The following is a 20,905-nucleotide window of genomic DNA, read 5'->3' on the forward strand; positions in this document are numbered from 1 at the left end:
GCACTGTTATCTGTGATATTAACGCTGAAGGTGGTAAAACTTCAGTTATCTCCTCAATCAAACCGGTTATTCTTCCAGTGTTTATTAGATACTCAGCAAGCCAACTTATTAGGACCTTAGGAGGGAAACAGGCACGCCTGAACAAGCACGCCTGAACAAGCACGCCTGAACAAGCACGCCTGAACAAGCACGCTGAGTGCAAGGCACCACATAAGCGCTGGAGCAGGAAGGGGCGATGGGGGCTGTAGCCCCCTCCCACTTAGAACAAAAATTTGGTGTTTTGATGCGAAAATATCGCTTAAATGCGAAAATATCGCTTAAAATTTCCAAAAGTATTTAGTCTCGTGATTTTTTTTCACAAATCCTTATATCAGCATCGTGCTTGTCAAAATAATATGTTGTAAAACATTTTTTGAACAGCTCCGCAGTTCAACTGCCAAAATTTCCGTTAAACTGGACAGCATATCTATAGGAAATTTGGGAGCGAAATCGAATGCGAAGCTGAAAGATTTTAGGATGTGCTATTTTATAATCTGTCTTGAATACGTGAACACTATAATCGACTGCAGTTCAAAACAATGTTGGGACGCTAGTAAGAAAGTACCTTAAGCAAACTCGTCAAGCGGAAGGCGCGAAGAGCCTTGGATCACATAGATCAAAGATTTTTCTTTAATGTATCATACCTAGCTGCTGCAACGTCTGGTTTCTCTCGCTGATTAATTCAAACTCTAACGTCTTACTCCAATTCAACTTTAACTATTGACTTTTGACTTCATGATAACTCCAACTACAACTTATCACTATCAATCGAAAGCTAGGCGCTTATATTCTCACTTGGTTGTGTTCTCTTAACTTTGAAGGTTGACACCACACCTGTGATTTTTGCGAGAGAGCGGCATATATGACCGTGTGATAAACAATCTACCGCATCAGAGGCTTAAATCAGTGATAAACTCCACGGTCAAAAAACAATCACAGATGTTAACCTTACGTAGGAGAATATGAACAGTTCAAAGTTTCTTGCCTTAGGCATATAACTAGACGTTATTAATCAAGCTTGTTCGGTTAAGATGGCTGGAAATTAGCGGAGTTATTTTTCGCATTTCTTTGGACGGAGACAAAGTCGAGGTCCATAAAAACGCGAAAAAAGAACCCGGCCAATATCCAGCCATCTTGACCGAACATACTTGGTTAATAAAGGATTTATCATATAGCAAAAATATTTCACTTTATTGTTTACTTCGAGAGCCGAGAAAAGCTATACGGCGCTTTGAAAATGAGTAGGAATGTGCCTGTGGCTGTGTGAAAGATACCCCCCCCCCCCCCACGTTGCTAAACGCCCTGCCACCTCTACACCAAGGCTTAGAGGACAAAAGCGTCTTCTTTGATGTATCATGCCTGGCTACTGCAACGTCGACAGTATTTTCTCCCTAATTAACTCCAACTCCAACCTAACCTCAACTTTAACTACTTTAGACTACAACTAATCACTATTAACCGAAAGGTATGTGCTTATATCCTCCTTTAGTTGTTTTCTCAACCTTGGAAGTTGACACCACACCCGTGCTCTGTGATAGCGGCACATATGACCGTGCGATAAACAATCTGCAGCATCGTAACCAGAAAACCTCCACAGATGTGAACTTTACAGTGGTAATTATGAAAACCAATCAAACTCTTTAATTATGCATAAGGTAAGTGAACCCATGTGTGACGTGTTTATTCACTTCCAGGGTTACAGTTATCATTATCAGTCTTTCCAGTAAACATTTTCATTTACATCGCAATCCAAGAATATTCCAGGTTAAACTTACACGTTCGTATCAGAACGAGTTTTTTTTAGCTCTTTGACGTAACGTGTTAAAATAAATGATTGATTGACTGATTGATTGATTGATTGAACTAATTCAACATTTCACTCACACTACTTTCACTTTGTAAAATTGACTATAAAAGTTCATCGTTTGTAATACTCGTGCTATCTGTTTCGCTAGCGGATGACCAAGGTCCATGTGGTTTAACCAGGTGCCCATTGGGCTCCTGGTTTAACACGCTGCTCTAAACTGGGTTCCTGAGTACTTAAACAGGGTATATGACCTACGTCCAGTCCAGTTCTCGAATGAATTTTTCTTCAGCACCTAAATTATATAACTTCGTGGCACAGGAAATTCTTAAAGAATGAACTGTTTTCGGTTTAATTTCTCAACAACCAACTTTTCTATGTACTCCGTGAGCTTCTGTACTTCTAGCATTAAAACGTTCTAACAAAAAAAAAAAAACTTCCGAACCTTTAAAAAACAAAACGCACCACTCATCACACTGACTAGCTTTCGGATCAAGGTTCAAAATTATCCGAACTTTTGAGATCATGGATCACAAATATGGATAACAATAGGGAAAATGTATATCATGGAATCTAAAACCTGAGTCAATATTTTTTTATCACGAAACCCGCGTATCTCCCTAAAACGGGACCGAAGCTCTGCGTGCCGTCGCGCTAGTTTGCTGACGAGATTGACGGGAGATAAAAATTACTGCTAATGCGGTATAAATTGGCCACAATAGCGACGCTTTTATTTCACCCCACACCAAGAACATTGATATAATAAACATCACGCAATCTCTTAAGCAAAGGTGGGGTTAAATATCGGCCACCGCCACAAGAATGTGGCAACCCCACCAAGACGACCGCAGAGCTTGGAGAGCAACGGTAACAAACCTAATAGAACAAACCTAATAGAACAAACCTAATAGAATCGTAACGATGCGAACCCATGACTGACCATCGTTACGTTCCACATGAAAACGATAAAGCTGTGTAAATGAGATGAGCGGAGGCGGGCACAGCCCGAGTGACATACTAACGATGAAAGCAGTGTGGAAAGGGTATCATTATCCAGACACAGACAACGTAACCGAATAAAATGTCTGTAGTCGTTAAGCAGTCGAGAATGAACCGACAGCCCAATGCCTGACTCGATTCATCCAGGACGCAATCTAGTATTAAATGTCAGCTTGTCCAGCATGAAAGGTTAAGTTATTCTAAAAGGAACAGGCGAACGAAAATTAGCAAACTAGGAATGGACAGCCGTACAATCGATAAATTACGCTAAGGCGAATGCACCGGAGGTAAGAACAGGAAGAGCGTAGCAGCTCATGTCTGAACTACATCATGATTCATTCATCCCCAAATACGAAATTAGTTGGCATGTAAAGTGCCCGACCTGATGTAGAGCTTGAACGCGTCGGACTTCCAGCGACCAAGAGCCCGGATTTGAGCGTCGGAGAGAAGCGATTTGACCGGACAGAATGGAAGGGAATCTTCGCGTGCAATAATGATGTCGTAGGGCCGGTTGTCTGTGTTATGTTTAAAGCGAGTGAGTGTGATCTTGACCCTGCAGATGGCGGCTGAACTCGCAAGAAAGCTGATGTTGCAGTACTGGACAGCGCTACTAGAACAATCACGGCTTTTGGCCGCTAGCTCTCCGACGCGCAAAAACCCATAAAAGGCTAATAAAAACATAGTGGAAAACGTAGTGCGCTGAGAGGCCGAAGAGTTGGTATGGTGCAACGAACGAACCAGTTGATGGAGAACAGATCGTGTAATGGGCAGCCGAATATCGGCCGACTTCATGCGACTAATAGCCTTCAAAAGTTTTTGAATGACAAATGTTTTGGTAGGATCGTGTACACCGGCTACTTTGTGCACATAACTAATAGCGGAGAGATAAGACGTTACTGCGGCGGGTGCCAATTTTCGTGCGTTTAGATAGGAAATGAAAAGGGCCAGGGAAGCGCAAGTCAAGGGGAGAGAGGGGAAAGCTGAATTGAAATAATGGCTGTAAAAATCGTTAAAGACTACTCACGCTCTCTGATACATTTTCCGGGTAGCGGACGATAGTGACGACTCAAGCAGAGCCCTCAAATTAGTGACCAACTCTCTGGCAGAAGGCTCTCGGGCACTTTCGTGGGAAATTCGTGCACTCCCGGACACAGTTCCTTGAACTTGTCGACCTTCACTGATAGCGGTGATTTCCCCTTGAATGGCCCCGCTGGAGGAACGCTCCCCATCACTTTCAACGGGAAGAATTGAAGGTGCTCTGGGGTCTTGTGGGTCTGTGCTGTGGGTCCCTCCGGTTCCCAACGCTTGTTGTATCGCCTGTGAAATGGTCGTCGTGATGGAGGTGGACAGAGCTCGCAGATCAACTGAGATCAAGTTCTGGCTGTGTTCATTGCTCCGGGTCTGAGTGGCAACAGCCACGTCTGGAGAAACCTCAGAAAGGTTGCAACCTCGCGTGCGTTTCGTTCGTCTTTGCGTGTTGGACTCATCGGAATGTGCACGCGTCGTCCTTTGCGTGTTGGACTGATCGGAATGTGCACGCTTCTTCCTTTGCGTGTTGGATTGATAGGAATCTGCGCGCTTCCTGGGTGGCATAGCTTATCAAGAAAATTTCTTTGATCAGAAACGAGATTACGGTAAAATAAAGATTAACATTGAATCGCAAAGGGGCAGCACTGGAAATAATGCACTCCGTAGCGACGGGAATGAACTTAAAAATCCCTGTGAAATAGCGCCAGACGTAATATCATGTTTAAGGTAAAGGCGGAATACCGAGTGCAAAGGACACACCCAGAAACTGAGCGGTCGGAAAGGATTGTACACTCTTGTGGTAACAGCCAATACCTAACTTTGGAGCCGGAGCCAGTAAAATAAGTATACGTGTGCAGCCAGAAGGTGTACATACGTTTCGTACGTAGTAACGGCAGTATAATAAGTCGTGTAATCAATAAGTCGTGTAATCAAACAGCTTTGTAGCTGAGTCAAACGTAGCCGTGCCTAATAAGGACAACGGCTTACGGTAAATATATAAGGCTGACAAAAAAAAAAGGTGAATGTAATAGTAAAGCATCAAAGGCTCGGAATAGAGCACAAATTGGAGCTGGCAAAACATGTGAAAAAGAAGGCAATCTTAACAGACTCCTTCCGGAGACGGAGAAAGTGGTGAAAGTCGCAGCGATCGCAGAACTGCCCCTCTGAGACTACGATACAGCTTATGCTGACCCCCTAGAGTTCAAATGAACGCCATTGGGTGTATAAAAATTGTCTTTCGCCTTCCAAAACCCTCTATGGCCCCAGAATATGGCATATGGTATAGGGTCTAACACAACCCTAAGGTATCGTGTTACCATGCCGACCTTTGTGTTAAAAGCCTCAGCTGAGTTTCGGCGAACAGTCTGGCACACGCACATCAACCTCACCCCGTATGACTCGTGTAAGTCATAAATTCTTCGAGAGCTGAACCAACATGCACTGGCGAAATAGTAACGAGGTCATTACTGCCTAGTTGGAGAATAACGATAGCAGGGCGAAAGGAATGGAGGAAATGTTTGTCGAATTTTAAAGTCTTTTCGACTGTTCTACCCCCAACGCCATGCCAACGTATTAGCACAGGCGACGAGATCTGAAAGTCAAGATCAAAATCGTCGGGATGATTCGTAATGAACTGCTTCAAACGCTTAATAAAGGAATGCCCAAGAATCAGCACACGTGGGGTGGAGTTAGACATGCCCCAACTATTGGCCGAAAAACCTGCGCAGCTGAGGTCAAACGGTAAAAAAGAACCAAAAATAGAAAGAAAAACGAAGGAAAGAAGAAAGTTAGACTTGCCTGAAAAAAATCTTCTACAGCACCGAAAATCTGTGTTCGGATGTTAACACGATGGAAATGAAAGCGAGAAGGACCAGGAGAGAAACTGACCTTGCCTATAACCTTGGTGCTATTTGATCTGACCTCATTTGATTGGCTTAAGATCTGTGATTGACAATGCTCCTTGCCCCATGCAAAGGCACACCTAAAGACTTAACTCTATATGACGGGCCTCGAGATAAAATCACATTACGCTTTTTTCAAAATGTTGGCCTTTTCGATTGAAATGCATTCGCTTATCTTTTTTTTATAGAGATATATTTCATGCATCCTGTTTTTTCCGGTAAGTCCTTTGGAAAGAAAATGGTTAAAAAACTGACACGTTCACAGAAATCACTTACATATTGTATCCGAGGTTTACTGCATACATTTGATATGTAATCTCTTGCGGTGTACTGCGTCGGACTGCATAATTCTGGCAGCCTCTTTGCCCCGGCCACGTTGTAACCGATTATAAGACTGATACACGCTCGACCGCTGAATAATATTTCCGGCTTGATAAAGGATGGCGCAGCGTTGATCACGTAGACGGAGGAACTAGGGGAACTAGTTTACCACGAGATCCAGTGATTTTTTAACAACCTGCCAACATTGTATGTGTTTGGAAATCAGCAATGTTTATTTTTTGTAAAGGACAAGGATGCATCAATGTCAAAGTTATCCAATTCAGTAAAGAATGATAATGGGATCAGTTTAAAAGAATATATCTATTAGACTCTAATGCCACAGTGATAGTCACACTATCACCGACTTTCTTTGGTCGAATATCCAATCAAGACTTAGGTTACTTCCACTTTCGCGGGCGTCCTTAGGAAAAAACTCGTACGCGCGCTACTTTCATTAAATCCTTGCAAACTACACATCAGAAGAAAGCCTACTAAATGCAAACTACGACAAAAATATAATTTAAGTGAGTTTTCCTTTTAGGAAATGTCAGGGGTCGGCAAGACCGTGATATGAATGATTATAGACAGTAGTGGAAGGATCAAGGTATAGAAATATCTAGAAAACTACAACAAAATTTGAGAGTTGAATAGCCCATCTCTGAAAAAGACTCCTTTAGAAATGCTAGCGTAATAAAAATGTTTAAAAAGAGTTAAAAGAGAAGTTAATTGCTGTAGAATTAATTTGTATTCAATTCTGAGCTTCATAGCAGGCTGGAAAAATACAGGGTCATTCAATTCCTCCCTATACCAGTATCATGAAAGTTTTCTTTTTTTGCGCTAACACTTTCTTCTTGTCATTTGTTCCAGGATTGCCCTTTCAACAAGTTGCAGTCTTTCACAGCCATTAAAGCCTCATTCCAGGGAAACACGAGAATTCGAGGCACTTCAAGTAAATGCAATCGGTGGTTGTTCAAGTTTAATGGTAACGAATGCAGTGGACCGATGACAATTGAGGCTGCTGTGTACAACTATTGGCCATCAGGGAATACAAGTCTGCTTCATCACAGATCATTTGAGGGATACTGACAAAATATCCCACAGGGCAGGGTTACTGTGGAGTTATATGGGTAGGAAAGTGTTTCAGTGGTAACACACTGGGTGATGCTTACACTGGATGGTCATCAGTATCCCGAATGATTATAGAGGAAGTGTCTAGAGCCCAGACCTGATAGCTCCAGTCGTTTTTATAAGGGGAATGGTGAAGAATTTTCTGTTTTTGACTTTTCTCATCATCTTAGCTTTCAAGATTTTTCCCTGTTATCGAAATCCCAAAATACATATTGTATTCTTTTATGTCGCAAAATATTTTTTCTCTGAATACGTCCCCTACTTTTCGTGTGAATGAAATATCAGATAAACTTCGTTTTATTAACAGAGCTGATAAGGTTGCTGATCTCTTTCCAGTCGCAAGATAGACTTCGCCGAGGAGGGACTGCCCGTAGTCTTTAATTAAAAATTTTTCATAAAAAAGGAGGTGGCTAGTGGTAGATATTTCCCGAGCTGTGAAGTGGCGAGGTAAACATCCACCCCAGCCACCGGCACTGACTGTTGTTTTAGTATATACCAGAAAAGTGAGGTAATATGGCACACAAGGATGATTTTAACTCGTTTATTCCTGCAACGAAAACAATATTTTCGGGTGCAAATTCCTCGCACGTGGTTAGGAGGTGAATACCGAAAACATATTCCGAATTTAAGTAGCCAATCAGAGCGCACCTTCAACGCTATCCATAGTCTTGTAAATACTAACAATTATTATATTTTTATCATCATCATTGTTATCAATACTATTATTGGCATGAATGTTATTATCGAAGAAATGTTTTGAATAAACAGTTACGAAGGCAGTGCCTATCCTTAGCTTCAACTGTGTTCGTAATCAATTATTCTACAGGTACAAAGCTTGGTATTTCAGCGATTATTCATTGATCGGCCGGATAGAACGAGCGACAGAAAATCTGTGGTTCCGTTTACTAATAAGAACTTGTCTTAAAGAATTTGTCAAACCTTCATGTAATAGACAGTGTGCAATTAACTACTTGGACGCTAGATTTTGAAAGTATAAGCGGACGGTCACTATCCTCATTTCAGAAAAACGGGTTGACCATGGAATACATGTAACTTCTAACTGTATCAACCAAATCTTCAGTTGTTCAATACCTTTGTAGCACTGATAAATGCTCTATATATTTCACGTAGAGAAAAATTCTCTCACGTAATTCCTAAGAAGACTTAGGCTACAGTAAAAATTAACGAGGAAATGACAACCTGTCTCCTCTAAAGAGCACTAGCTAGCTAACGTCAGATAAATCATGCCGGTATAAAATAAACCTTACGAATTTCCTTGAAATTAAGTCCTAAGACTCCCAAGATACCAACCCACAAAACAGGTTGGGGGAATTCCGTTTTACAAAATGGCCTCCGACGCAATGCGTATCGATAAAATTGTCATTATCAAACTTGCCAAATAAATTGCAAAGTAACCAGTAAGAATATCAAAAAATTCCCACACAGTTTTAACACCAACTCTTCAGGATTGAAATGGTACAGAAGCTTTATTTGTGCGGTAAGATTTGATATGCTATTAATTCGCTCAAAGAAACATCGTCCATTTCGGATTGACGCGCCCCATTCGCTTAACAAGAAGATCAATTTAAATCCAATGATTTTTTTCCGAATAGTGCATTGATAACTTTTGTATTTATACGGGGGGTAGTCTCCTTCGCAGCCGTCTTTCGGGATGTCACGCAACGCTCCCCCGAAAGAAACGGCTGCTCACATTCGAACCACATTCCTTACCCATTGTGTTTCAAACAACCAATTAAGTCAGGGTACTGCGAGTGATGCAATTTTCGCGCGAAGTTTATGTGAGATTTCCTTTCAGCCGCATGCTATGGAGAGTGAAACGCCGTAAAAAGTTGTGGAGGAAATCTTAAAGTGTTTCATATATTCTTCGCCTTCAGCAGCCCAAGAAAGAGTATTTATTTTCGGAAATAGTACCCATAACTTTGTGGAACTAATCAGATCTTCGTTGGACTTCGATATTAGCTGCTATGCGAGCAGCAAGTTGTTTATATGCAAAGCTGTGTGTTAGAAGCGGCTGCTGAAATTTCAACGAGCAACTGAAAAGGTTCTAGAGCTGAGGAGGGAAATTCACGGCTTGAATCTTTCCAAGGGAGGCCAAGAGCCAAGCGCGTGCATGATGCCGGAAATGAGCGTCGGGGGCAAAGTAGAGCTGCCGGAATCCAAAATTTACCGGTGCCTTCAACGATCCGAGCAAAAGCCTCGAAAATCGCGGCCGAAGATGTTTGTATAAAATCTACCACTCGTCGCCAAATTTAGTATCTTGTAGGGAACTTATCGACCACACGGAATCCGCATTGCCACGCTACCTTTATTCTCTCGCACACTCGCCCTATGTACATTACACAGCATTACCTACGTGCTTCATACTAATTAGATTACGTCACCACCGATATTATTACACAAACACGAACACGATAGGAAGAGCTCAATTAGAGATTTTCCAGAGCCTGTGGGCAGGTTTACTAATGCATCTTGCTTCTGGACGACAAACTTTTGAATCGCAAGCTTCTGCGATTTTGAAAGTTGACGATGCTTGAAGAAAAGCTTCATTAACGGCCACCATCTTGATTTTGTAATCTCAGGAGATCGTGGAACGATAAAACGCGAAGTAATATTGGTCGAGTCATCTTTAGAAAATTTCGCGCGCGACAGTTCCAGAAAATGGAACTGTGGCTGTGATTGGCTAAAATCGGGAAAGGAATGTGGTTCAAATGTGAGCAGCCGTTTCTTTCGAGGGAGAGTTGCGCGACATCTCGAAAGACGGCTGCGAAGGAGACTATACTCATTTATGATGGTTAAGCTTCAAATAGCGCATAAAACATTTTTTTTTTGTGAAGGACACCCGCGAAGGTCTATCGTATCCCTAAATTCTCGTTTGCTCAATTCAAACCACATGATCATATGGCTAATGATAACATAATGAACATAGTACGCACTGTCTGATTGGTCATTTCAGTTTCCAAGCGGATGTTTTATCAGATTACAGAGCTCGCTTGTGACTAGCTATGTCACGAAAGCAAGAGAACGCATTTTCTGGGTTCAATAACGTGATAAAGTCACTTGGAATAATGGGAAGACACTCGTGTTCTCTCAACATTCCGCGTGGCTGTATTTGATTTTCGAGCAGTTTACAACTTTGTTATCATTTAGCTTCGGCGCCTTCTTATCAAAATTCTTTTTAAAACATGGTAACTGACATCCTACATCTGTTGAAATTCTCTATGATATAAATACGCACCTACAGAAGGGGATATTTTACAGAGAAAACAAAGTTTTTAGGTAAAGCAATCATCAAAGTCTGGCATCACTTCTTATGACGGCTGTTTTGGTGTCTTTCTTTCCAGGAGTAAGTTTAATGGGAACAACTACCAGTCCTCAACAACACAATGCTCAAGCTGGCGCTGACAAAAACCCATGGGAGGTACGCCTTATGTCTTAATGACGATTATTTACCAAATTAGAATTGCGATCGTCGTATGTTTACCTCATTAATTATATAAGTATTCATTTCCAAGCTAAGGGCAAAACAAATCCCTTATCAATAATAGCTTTTTAAAGACAAAGTAGAATAGTGCTATAAATATTTTCTTTCGGGGATGTCTACGCTACACTGTGAGATCATTTACTGCTCCCAGCTGTCTCCTGAAGTTTACCAAGTGATTACTTCTCGAAGAAACTACTGTGTTACCTCAGCTGGCAAGTAAATATCAATGAATATCTAGTAAGTCGAGCCAATTACTAAATTTTCCTTGTTCTTTACAGAAATCTATTTTCGCTCGAGGATTTTCTGGGATTCCAGGATCCAATGGCATACCAGGAATGCCTGGAATTCCTGGAACCCCGAGGTCGCGAGGACAACAAGGAAAAGATGGAGTTAAAGAAGAGCCTGGTGTCCAGGGACCGAGAGGCACGACAGGAACAAGAGAAGAAAAAGGAAATCAAGGCTTGCGTGGAAAAAATGGCGCACCTGGAATGATAGGATTAAAACGAGATAAAGGTGATCAAGGGTCACGTGGTGTCACAGGACCGCCAAGAATGAAGATTGTAAAAGGAGAGGTGGGACCTAGGGGAGAGAAACGAGAAAGTGTGAATAGTGCAGTGTCACAAGCCAACTGGAAACAGTGTGTGTGGAAAAATATGAATAATGCTGCCAATAATGAAAAAATAAAGGTGAAGAAATATCTACAGGCATGCGATGAAACATAAATTCAGCATTCTATAACAACCATATCGGAAAAAGAAATTTTGTAAAATGCTACTGAACTTAAACTATTAATTGACTTTAGTACAATTCTGCACTTCATATGAGGCAGGAAAAGTACAAGGTCATTTTATTTCCCCGTCTTGCTATTGTTAAAAATAATTCTTTGAAGTAAGATTGTCTTCTTGTTATTGGTAAAAGGATTGCTCATTCAACAAGCTGCAGTCTGATACAGCCGTTAAAGTCTCATTCCAGTGTACTATGAGAGTCTCTGGCAGTACTCATTGTAATCGGTGGTTCTTCAAGTTTAATGGAAATGAATGCAGTGGACCAATGACAATTGAGGCTGTTGTGTACAACGATTGGTCATCTGGGAGTCTTAATCTGCTTCATCACAGATCATTTGATGGATACTGTGAAAACATTCCACAGGGCGTGGTTACTGTGGAACTATGAGTAGGGCAGTGCGGTGCTCGTTCCTTGGGTGATGCTTACACTGGATGGGAATAATAATGATAGAGGAAGTGTCTAGAGCCCAGTCCTAATCAGCCATGTTATTTTCTCTGAAAAATGCAGTAGGATATTCCATTTTCATTCAGCCATTATTTCAGTTTTCATAATTTTCTCATATTTCCCACATCCCCAATAAATCAAAGTTACTTTTTGTCACAAGAACTTTTCTCAAAAATAGGATTCCATTACTCCGATTTAAAACTTCTGCTCTATTAAACTTTTTTTTACATGTTTTAATTCATACTGTATAGTTATTTAGGATTGTTTGTTCATTTTTTTCCCTGAATGAGTTGAAGTTTGTTTCTGTAATAAAACAATAACAATAAACAATAAAACTTCTCGACTGGTGTTATTCAACATGATGACAGTATGAGCTTCTTTGCATTTTAGAAGCATTAGAGAGGTTGTCCCACTGTTTCCGTACCTGACTTCCACCTATAACCAAAAAGATACACACTTATCATGGGCGGATCCAGGAAGTTTTGATTGGGAGGGTCCAAACTTTTGTTCAGAAAGGACTGTTGGACTCTTTTGAGGCAGATTACTTCTCTCCCACATCCCCCAAACCCCCTTCCACCAGTCGCGGTTGCACGTTATAATGCGGCCTTGGCCGCTTACCGTTTACTTGGATTCATTAAAAAAATCAGCCAGTTAAAAATTGATATACGATCCTGTCGATGAAAGAATTTCAGTCTCAAAGTTGTAAGCGTCAGGTCTGATAGGGGGCGTCCGGACCCCACGGACCCTCCCCCTGGATCCGTCACTGCTTATATGCCTACTTGTTGTGTTTTCTGAACCATCTGTGCTCAGTGTGAGATAGAGGCACACATGACCATTAGAGATAACCTCCGTAATCAGAAAACACTCACAGTGTGAACCTTACACTTATTAAAATGCTTATAACACATAAAATAATGATAATCGTAGAAACATCAAATGTGACAAAAGATTAACAGGAACCACAAAAATATCATTCTCAACACAAATCTGTAGTTTGTAACATTAAAACACATTCATTGAGTTTAGAGATGAAATCATGACACCGCCTCATGATCGGCGTAGAGCAAACAAATGGTGTTTAGCACGTTTTTTATTAGTTAATAGGCACCTTAAGCAGTCAGGAAGGCAACGCCAAGGAAGACTCCGATTAAAAAATGAATTTCTACTCTTAGTTAGAATTTCAAACATGGCTGCAGGAGCTTACTGTCTCATATGGCGCCACAGCTCAACTTCAGCATGACGTATGAAAGTAGCGTTTAGTTCCAAATGAAAATTAAAATAATTTGCCGTCGCGGTTTCGGTTCGCAGATGACGCAAATTTTGGCGATTTCACGTTGTTGTTTTGCATTGGACGGCTAAGAAATGTACAAAGTTTCAAAACGCACGTGCTGAGCTATTGTTCTGCCAATTAGATCTCTTGTTTTTCCACGTCCTCGTTGCCGTCGCCGTCGTGGTTGCTTAAGGTCCCTAATGCTCGATCCAGAATACGTACATCCCCTTATTGACTGAAAGGTTAAAAGATGTGAGATATTAGGGGGAAATTTGGTTGGGCAAATATGTAAAGCAGAAATTATTACACGACTCGGGCAGTCCGAGGGCCAATAACTAAAATTAACCAATCAAAATGCTATATTGCCGGTCAATATTCTCTCAGTATTGGACCTGGCACTGTCCCGAATTGTCCCGAATAATACCGCACTTCTGTCCCTTTGAACTTCAGTCGTATAATAAATCTCTTATTAACCAAGCTTGCTCGGGACCGTACTGGAAGAATAGCGGCCCTCGGTCTTTTTTGTACGGACCTCGCTGCGCTCGGTCCTTACTGTCAAGACCTCGGGCCGATATTCTCCCAGTACGGCCCTCGCGCTTGGTTAATAAGATATATATATCAAGACGGTCTCGGATCCGAAAGCCTACAACTGTACATTTCCTCTATGATTAATTCAACTCTGAATCTAAATCGTAAAACAACTTCTTTAGACTACAGCTCCAGCTAAGCCTACTGAATTGCTATCAACAAAAAGGTATTTACGTGCTTATATTCTCACCTGGTGGTGTTTTCTTACCTTCAAAGTTGACACCATACCTGTGCTCCACGCAAGATAGCGGCACATTTGACCTGTGATAAACAATTTGAAGCATTTTAATAAAAGGATTAAATCTATGATAACCTCCATAATTAGAAAACATTTATTAATGAAAACCTAATGCTGATAAAAAGGTTTCAAGTCTTTTAAAAATAAACACTTAAAATAGCAATAATTATAGAAACATCACATTCAAGAATGGATGAACAAGAACCACAAAAATGTTATTCTTAGTTTAATAAACTACTCAAAACAAGTCTGCAATTTGTGCCATTAAAACACGTCAACAGATTTTGAAGATGAAAGTTTATCACACCGCCTCGTGATCAGCGTGCATCGAAAAGAAGGTGTTTGAAAAGTTTTGCGCTATTTCAGAATTGATTCAACAAACACGATTACCGTAATCGACCAAAGGACAGAGGACATTGAGATGTTAGGGGAACTATTTGGAGTATCTCTCAAATACATCAATTAATTCGATGCTTCAACAACTCCCCGGGAATTTGAACTTTGGAAGACTGGTTTGTTCAAATTCCCGGCCCCCTTAGCAAAAATTGTGTTCACATGCCGCACCCAATGTTTTTATAAGAGGAAAAATCAGCGACTATTACTTTCTACACATTGACCAAGCTTTAAAACCTAGACCTTGTAGACCAATTCTTATTAGCCATTCGTTTGCTAAAATGAACTGTTTACTTATCACCCCACCATATTTTATAAATCCGCTGGAAATACTTGAAGCTTCTGGTTCAAATTCCCCAACCCAGCCAGGCAAGGTTCAAGTTCCCCTTCCCGGGCATGGATGACGGTAAAATTCCATAAGTTTTCTGGGGAGGGGGATGTTGAAGCTATGTCGAAAACGTGAACAAGCTGTATTATGCTTCCTTTTTAGGTCACGGTTTATTCACTTGAGTTAACAATTATGTTACAACGCTTTTGTTAAATCCTAAATACAGCTCCTCGCATATCTGAACAAAAAGACATTAACAAAGTTGTATCACAGGCACGTGGAACAAGGCCATACATGGGTGAAAAACACGTGCCGCATACAGATTGTTTGATTATGTAATAGATAAACGAAATCCACCACTATTTTGATTAGTTTAAAACTAATTATCTTCTCATACAGTTTCCATCACTTGATCGGCGCATAAGGGGAAGGTACCGAGAGTCTTGGATCACACAGGCTTCTTCCTTAATATATTTTTTTTTTTTTTAATGCACACACATACATATACAATTTACATTACATTGGCTAATACAAAAAACGTGATACAACTAAGAAGAAAAAAAAAACAATACAGTACAATACAGCATAGAGGAATAAAAGAAAGGAAAAAACAAGTAAAAAGAATAAAAAATTACAGAAGATCAATCAAAAGGCACCTACGAGTTACTTACAACCTACATTATTACAGTAGAGCTTACGTATAGCTATAGATATATCGCTTCGAGTCTTTACCTCCTTTTTAAAGTATCGATTTTTCGAAGGGGAGAAGCAAAATTAGTGAAGAGCACATTTCTCTATTTGCCATTGCATCAAAATTTTATTTTGGAATTCTTTCGAAATCGGTTTTTTCTCAAGACACTTACAACTGTGGACATACTGTTTCAAAAGAATAACAAATAAGTGTAGTCTGCGTCTTGGGTATTCTGATAATTGATGAAAGTCGGGTATTTCATTAAAGGTAATTTGCTCGTTAGAAAGTTCAATTTCGGTCTCGTTTACGCGGTTAAACCACCTTAACGCTTCATAATAAAAAGATTTTGTCTCGGAGAAAGGGCAAAAGGTACAAGTTGAATCATCAGTTAATCGAAATTTGTGCAGTTCTTTTTTGGTTACTATAAGTCTATGCAATAATCAAAATGAAAACTGTCTTAAATTGTTGTCTCTCGTTGATTGATATACAAAAGTAAATTTGTTTCTCCATTCTTTATGAGTATCGGCAAAATTGCGCGACTCGGGCAATTTCTGCAACTTCCGAAATCACAAGTGATATTAATCCTTATTTTTACGAGGAACCATGTGATTACTTGTTTATAATATAAGGGGCAAAGTGTTTTCTTACTGATCTCGCACAAAACGGGACGCCATTGTTACAAAACAAACAGAAATTTCTTTACCTTGGCAGCCGTTGCTAAGCGATTTTCAGCCAATCATTTTCAAGCAATTTTGCCCGGGGCAATTACAAAAATTAAGAAAAAATGCCCTCCGTCTTGACCAATCACAATTCAGTAATTTTGCTCCTTATATGATAAGGTTATTTTATCAACCTTAGGAGTCAGTGACACCACACCTGTGCTCTCTGTGAGATAGCGGCAAATATGACCGTGTGATAAACAGCTAAAGCACCAGAGGCTTAAATCAATGATAACCTCCCTAATTAGAAAACACTCACAGATGTACACCCTTCGCTGATAAAATTAAAAGGCTTAAAGTCTTTCGGAAAAAGAACAAATTAAATGAAGATAATCAAAAAAACATCACATTCGAGAACTGATCAACAATAACCACAAGAATTTAATTTATAATGCATATCAACGATGTATGTTTCACAAATGTTTCACAATGCATATCAAACTTCTGTTCTTTCTCAATATGTCACGTTTGATTAGAATAAGAAAATGACGTGGCCCAGTTACTTCTGGTTACTTTCCCTGAATTTATATGAAAGATTTATCAGTACGTGCTAAGCTGAAAGGATATCAGAGTTAAGCTGTTTACTCGTGACGGTGTGGGATTTCAAGTGATTTCAGACTTTCTTATCATTTAGCTCCGTCGCTTCCTGATTAAGATTCCTATTTTAGCAAGGTAACAGACAGTTAACATTCAACGAAGTTCTGCAGGATATAAATAGGCACATACATAAGAAGATATTTTACAGCCAACACAAAGCATTCGCGCAAAGTAACCATCGGAGAATGGCGAAGTTTCTAATGCTCGCTGCTTTTTTATATTTTTTGTCCAAACCAGGAGTAAGTTCAATGGGAACAACTACCAGTCCTCAACAACAGAATCCTCAGGCTGACGCTGACAAAGAGCCATGTCAGGTAAACTTTGTGCTTTATTCTCGTAGCTCTCAAGTCTCGTGCATTGATCTGAGCGTGAATCAATTAATTCAATCTTATGCTCCTGCGCTGAAACTATTATTCTTACGCATTTAATGTTTTTGACTAAAACTGTTTTGTTGACGTGGCAAACTACTGCTTTAATTAAGTACCCATAAAATTCATTTTCCTTCTACCTATAAGGAACTCCTTGTTCCCTTTGTGCTCGCTTCGAACATTTTCCAACAGCCAGTGGGAAGTCTCGCTCAGAATAATGCAATGCACGTCTTAGCTACTAATTTATTTTTTTACTGAAAAATTTTATAGGGAAGTATGGTCCCATATCCCCACCCGCTCCAAGAAAGTAATGCCTGCGGTGTCGCAATCGAAGGCTTTGGGATCCAAAATCTCACTATTTGCCACCAAATCAACTCTAGAGCTCTTAAAAACTAACAAATTTAAAAACTGAAAAAAGACTTTTACCACTCATGTCTGCCAAGCCAAGTGCAAGACAAATCCTTTATCAATCATTAGTTTTAGAACATCTGTTGAAAGATATGATTTCATAAAGAGTTACATTTTTATCACAGTGACTTGCGTTGCCATTGAAAACTAAACAGGGGTCAATCTTCGTAGATTGATCGTCGATGGAAGGAAACAACACACAAAAGATCGTCGTGACAGTCATTTGACTACAGTCTGTGTGCCAAACCAGCCCTGATGTTCATTTAAACGTTTTCTGGGCTTTTTTTCCTACGCTTTCTCTCGTTGACAAGCGTCGGATCGTGACACCGGATACCAATAAATGTTTCAAAGTTTTTTAAATTACATTTTTTATATATACGCAAATAAAGTAATTATATTTCGGTGAAGCCTCTTTCTTTAATTTTCATTACCCCTGTTTACCATACAACCTATTAGCTGAATAATTGTTCTGTGTATGGAGGATTTTTCTCGCTATTGCCACTGCGCACTCCAGCTGCGCATAAGCCATGGTCGTGCATGTTCGGGTGGAAAAACTCGTCTCCCGCAATGATCACGCGAGAGAGACCAGCCGCGATGAAAGGGATGTTTAGCCCTATAACTTACGGGTCCAATTGTTAATCGTGCTACCTATGGTCAAAACTGAAAAGAAAATATATTGGATAATTGGTTCCCATAGAAAAACAACATGAAATGAGAAATGATATTTTACACATTCAATCAAACAGCACTTTACGGACATACCATAGTGTAACCATGATATTTAATTTACCGGGCTGTGGAAACGCCAAATTGTCACTGGACCTTACTTAAAGTAGTATAGTTCGGGTTTCACTTTATAGCCATAATTCGCATCGCATCGAAGAAGCGGAATGTCGTTGACTCGGAAACTTATTCCATCGCTTCTAAGACTTTGATATCCATTAATTTTCAAACAGAGTATTCGATAGCATATTCACTTTTCATCTTGAGCTCCAGAAGGTCCATCGAGGTCGGAAAGGAACGGAAAATCTGACCTTAAAATTTTGAAAGTCGGCCGCATGGACATCCGTTTAATCATTTGTTGTGATTGCATTAGTACCACTTAGACTGGGGAGGTAGGGGTAAAGCCTCCCTCACACAAGGCAATGTGTTTACTCACAGGGGAGGTGTTAGGACACCTTGAATAAAATGTGATGACAAATTAAAAAAACCTGAAATTGCTTAGAAAACGTGTGATGACCCCTTGTTTAAGGCACCCAACAACAGTTAGACCTCTACAAACACACAGTTAATTTTCCATTCAGTGCAAAAACTGTTTTGCCAGAATTTATGATTGTGTAAGTGAGAGTGATCAGTATTAAGTATTAAGTATTTTTTTTTATTCTATGATGTTATTTTATAAAATCCCCTGATGAGTGAGCAATCACGAAACAGGTTTGTAGGGATGAAAGCGTAGTCTTTGTATTTTTGTAACTCAACACTCAATCTTTCACGTCGATCTAATTGCCTTTTTTTTCTTTCCAGAAATCCATCTTTGCTCGGGGATTTTCAGGGATTCCAGGATCCAATGGCATACCAGGAATGCCGGGAATTCCTGGGTCCCCGGGGTTGCAAGGACAACAGGGAAAAGATGGAGCCAAGGGAGAGCCTGGTGTCAAGGGACCGAGAGGTATGACAGGGACAAGAGGAGAAAAAGGAAATCAGGGGTCACGTGGTAAAAATGGTGCACCTGGAATGATGGGAATAAAGGGAGATAAAGGCAATGAAGGGTCACGTGGCAGTGGTGGACCGCCAGGAATGAAGGGTGTGAAAGGAGGACTGGGGCCTAAGGGAGAGAAAGGAGAAAGTGTGAATAGTGCAGTGTCACAGACCAACTGGAAACAGTGTGTGTGAAAAAATCGTGATAGTAGAGATAGTGGAAAGATCAAGGTATAGAAATATCTAGAAAATACCATAAAAAAAATTTGAGAGTTGGATTAAATAAACATTTTTAAAATTTTAAAATGGAAGTTAACAAAATTAATTTGTATTCAATTCATTGCTTCATAGCAGTCAGGAAAAGTACAAGGTCATTGAATTTTTCCCTAATGTGTACCATTATTTTAAAAGTTTTTTGCACTGATACTGTCTTCTTGTCATTTGTTCCAGGATTGCTCATTCAACAAGCTGCAGTCTGATACAGCCATTAAAGTCTCATTCCAGGGAAATATGAGAGTCTATGGCAGTGATCAATGTAACCGGTGGTTCTTCAAGTTTAATGGAAATGAATGCAGTGGACCAATGGCAATTGAGGCTGCTCTGTACAACAATTGGCCGTCTAGGAATCCAAGTCTGCTTTACCACAGATCATTTGAGGGATGCTGTGAAAACATCCCACAAGGCAGGGTTACTGTGGAGTTATGGGTAGGAAAGTGTCCCAGTGGTCATACACAGGGTAATGCCCTCACTGGATGGGAATCAGTATCCCGAATAATGATCGAGGAAGTCTCTAGAGCCCAGTCCTAATTACTCCTGTCGTTTTCATACAAGAAACGGTGAAGACTATTCCATTTTGTTTTTTCCGTCATCCTGGCTCTCAAGATTTTCTCCTATTATCGAAGTCCCAAAGTAAAAAATATATTCTTTTATGTCGTTTAAAATGTTTTCTCTGAACATGTCCCCTACTTTTCGCGTGAATGAGATATAAGGTAATTTCGTTTTATTAACAGAGTTAACAAGGTTGCTGATCTCTTTTCAGTCGCGTGCTAGACTTCGCCGAGATGGAGGGACTACTCGTAGTCTATAATTTACAAGTTTTCACCAAAGTGGAGGTGGTAGATGTTTAACGAGCTGTGAAGGGGTGGAGTAAATATCCACCCTAGAATTTAAAAGTTATTTTAATATAGCACAAAAAGATGAATTTAACTCGTTTATTCCTGCAACGCTTACGATATTTTCGGGCGCAAATTTCGTGTGCGTTTCCAAGAGGTGAATATCAAAAAATAATCGAAACTTGAGTGGTCAAACAAAGCGCGCCCTAAACGCTATCCAGTGTCTCGGTAAATACCAATAGCAGTTATATTATTATCATCATTGTCATTAACAGTACTATTATTGTCATTAATGTTATTATCAAAGAATTCTTTTAAATAAAAGTTAATCGTGCTCGAACATCCTGCAGGTACAAAGCTTGGTCATATTTCAGCCATTATTCATTGACCAGCCGGCTAGATCAAGTGACATATATTGGTGGTTCCGTTTACTGATAGGAACTTACCTCAAAGAATTTCTCAAACTTAACATAAAGTGTGCTATCAGCCTCTTGGAGGCTAGATTTTGAACAGAAGCGCGGGGTCTATGCTAAGTTTAGAAA

General features: G+C 40.1%; 2 pseudogenes across 1 annotated transcript; both read left to right on the plus strand.

The window, feature by feature from the left end:
• The first annotated feature begins 10,543 nt into the window (after positions 1–10,543).
• Positions 10,544–12,376, plus strand: LOC148730529 (collagen triple helix repeat-containing protein 1-like; annotated as a pseudogene).
• A 4,425-nt stretch (positions 12,377–16,801) lies between these two features.
• LOC148730530 (uncharacterized) lies at positions 16,802–20,703 on the plus strand (annotated as a pseudogene). The gene is made up of 3 exons (XR_016001778.1): positions 16,802–17,091; positions 19,078–19,482; positions 19,702–20,703. The product of XR_016001778.1 is annotated as an uncharacterized LOC148730530 (transcript).
• Positions 20,704–20,905: the final 202 nt, after the last annotated feature.

This window comes from Stylophora pistillata, chromosome 5, assembly GCF_964205215.1.
Source record: "Stylophora pistillata chromosome 5, jaStyPist1.2, whole genome shotgun sequence".
Classification (NCBI taxonomy): Eukaryota; Metazoa; Cnidaria; class Anthozoa; order Scleractinia; family Pocilloporidae; genus Stylophora; species Stylophora pistillata.